Source organism: Gekko japonicus, unplaced genomic scaffold, assembly GCF_001447785.1.
Source record: "Gekko japonicus isolate JY-2015 unplaced genomic scaffold, Gekko_japonicus_V1.1 scaffold170, whole genome shotgun sequence".
NCBI lineage: Eukaryota > Metazoa > Chordata > Lepidosauria > Squamata > Gekkonidae > Gekko > Gekko japonicus.
The window spans coordinates 673,233-676,063 of NW_015160212.1; the positions used below are offsets into that span (position 1 = coordinate 673,233).

The 2,831-nt window shown below is 50.7% G+C and overlaps 1 non-coding gene across 1 annotated transcript; it reads left to right on the plus strand.

The window, feature by feature from the left end:
* The first annotated feature begins 1,579 nt into the window (after positions 1-1,579).
* Positions 1,580-1,651, plus strand: TRNAS-GGA. The gene has a single exon. It is a non-coding gene; the product is annotated as a tRNA-Ser (tRNA).
* The last annotated feature ends 1,180 nt before the right edge of the window (positions 1,652-2,831 follow it).

Below are 2,831 nucleotides of genomic sequence, written 5' to 3' on the forward strand. Positions count from 1 at the left end.
CTGCCGATATGCATCTGCCAGGGCCCTCATCCAGCTAGAACATTTAACCCATGTGCACCCCGAACGAGATCAGCACAATGAGCAGTTACGCAGACATTGTTTCCTCCAATCACTGTACTGATTCAAGGGCTAGGGGAGGGCTGTCTAAAGTTTATAGATGCATGGGGAAGGTTTGCCAGAAATCCTCATTGATGCCACGTGGCATGTGACAGGAGTTCTGTCCCTCCCAGACGCAGGTGGGTTTGATTCTGATTGCTACTATGCTGTGCATGGGAAAGGGGCTTCGGCCTTCCCCCCTACCGCTGTTTTCTGCATCCTGAAACTACCCCGTTTCTATTTCCTCCACCGTAAAAAGTACACAATTTTCAAGGCTACAGGGAATTTCCGCAACAGAGTAAACAGAAGCTCCCCAGGGCACTTTAAACCCGGTATAAGATCTTAAAGGTATTAATCAGACGAACTGACTCAGGTCTGTCCCTCTATTTACTCTGATTTATTAAGCTCAATAGGTGTTGTGCAAAGGGTATTTAAAAATAAAAGACATCTGCTTGCAGGTGTCTAAAAGAAGTGCGCATCTAGAATGAGTGCACAGAAATATTGATTTTGCGAAAGGGTTTGTGCTTCAAAGTGTGTGCGTGGGGTGGCTCACCGGAATCCTGTAAAGCTGTCAAGTTCCGTCAAGACACGGGGGTGGGGAGGGGGGAGAAACAGACGTCAGCTGGAGACCCGTGTTAAAATCTGTGGCTTAGAGAAGCAGAAGTCCTGCCCTCCTGTAACACGGCAGCTATTTCTGGAGCGGGGAGCAGGGTTGCTGGGTGTCCAGTTTTGAACTGGACCTTCCGGTATTTTCCCACTCTGTCCAGTATATAAACTGAGAAAATTCTGGACATATAAATGTCCAGCATTTTCTAATTAAGTTCGCCTGCAGCCACTGCGGCCAAGCTCCTTGCAGGCACCGTTTTTTCCCCCTGCAGCTTGATAAAGTGGTGGCACCCCCATTGGCTTGTTCTCCATCACAGGCAGCAAAGTTTGAAAAGACCCCAATCCACCACTTAGCAGTCAGGAACAATGCTCCCAGAGAAATCCTGTGGGCTCCTATGAGAGCCAGTCTGAGAGAACTGGGTTTGATTCCCGACTCCTCCACATGCAGCTGCTGGTGTGATCTTGGGTCAGTCACAAGTTCTCTCCGAGCTGTTCTCTCAAGAGCAGTCCTCGAAAGAGCTCTCTCAGCCCCACCTACCTCACAGGGTGTCTGTTATGGGGAGGGGGAGGGAAAAATTGTAAGCTGCTCTGAGATTCCTTCAGGTAGTGAAGGGCGGGGTATAAATCCAATCTCTTCTTCTTCCTCCTCCTCCTCCATGTGCAGCCAGCTGGGTGACCTTGGGTCAATCACAAGTTCTCTCAGAGCTGTTCTCTCAAGAGCAGTCCTTGAAAGAGCTCTCTCAGCCCCACCTACCTACTGCGGGTGCAGTTTGGCGCCCCTAAGGGCTGGTGTGCTCTAGGCGAACGCCTAGTTTGCTTAGTGAGCGAGCTGACCCTGTGAAAGACCTCTGCCTGAGACCCTGGAGAGTTGTAAAGATGGGCTGTGGCTCAGTGGTAGAGCATCTGCTTGGAAAGCAGAAGGTCCCAGGTTCAATCCCCGGTATCTCCAATTCAAGGGATCAGGTGACAGGTGATGGGAGAGACCTCTGTCTGAGACCCTAGAGAATTGTAAAGTGGTAGAGCATCTGCTTGGAATGCAGAAGGTCCCAGGTTCGATCCCTGGCATCTCCAGGAAAAAGGACCAGGCAGGAGATGATGGGAGAGACCTCTGCCTGAGACCTTGGAGAGCTGCTGCCAGTCTGAGTAGGCAATACTGACCTTGATGGACCAAGCTGATTCCGTAGAAGGCGGCTTCACGTTTTACGTGTTACGGTGAGCAAACTGGCCACAACTTGCCGGTCTTGGCCTCCTGCCTGGGTGCAGTGGTGGAATGGCTAGGTGGGAGTCAGTTGAAGCGAAATCCACCTAAGGCAGAGACCATGAGGCTCGGGAAGCCCGGATCACTGGAGTGGCCACTTCTACTGACCCTTGATGGGGTCTGACTTTATATGGTCGACTCTGCCAGGAGTCTGGGGGTGTGGCTCGATTCTTTGCTCTTCGTGGACGTGTCGTCGGTGGCAAAGACCAGATTTTTTTTTTTTAGATTTTTTAAAAAATAATTTTATTTTACAGAAAATGGTAAAAGCAACATATTTATTTATTTATTTTTATTTTATTTTAAGTATTTTTACCCCACCCTCCCCGCAAGCGGGCTCAGGGCGGCTTACAGAGGGCTACAGCCCATACATAAAATCCATAAAACAATAAAAACATAGCAGCAATTATATGTAACAATAGATAAATAAGTGCTTCACAGCAAGATGGTCTTTGGTAATGATGGCGTCTCTGATCTTCAGTCGGCCCCGTTGGGGTACCACTCTCCAGAAGGTGTTGATGTCACACAGGGTAAGCTGTACTTCCCAGGGTGATCCAAATCCAGTTGGAATTTCCACCGTTGGTGGTGGTGGTAGTGGCGGCCCCTACGTGAAAGCCTGGTGTTAGGTGCGGCACCTACGTGAAAGCCTGGTGGAAGAGCTCCGTCTTGCAGGCCCTGCGGAACTGCATAAGGTCCCGCAGGGCCCTGATCTCTTCCGGGAGCTCGTTCCACCAGGTAGGGGCCGCCACTGAAAAGGATCTAGCCCTGGTCAACGCAAGTTTTACCTCCCGGGGACCCGGAACCACCAACCGGTTCTGGGTCCCCGACCGAAGTGCTCTTGGGGGTATATGCGGGGAAAGGCGGTCCCTCAGGT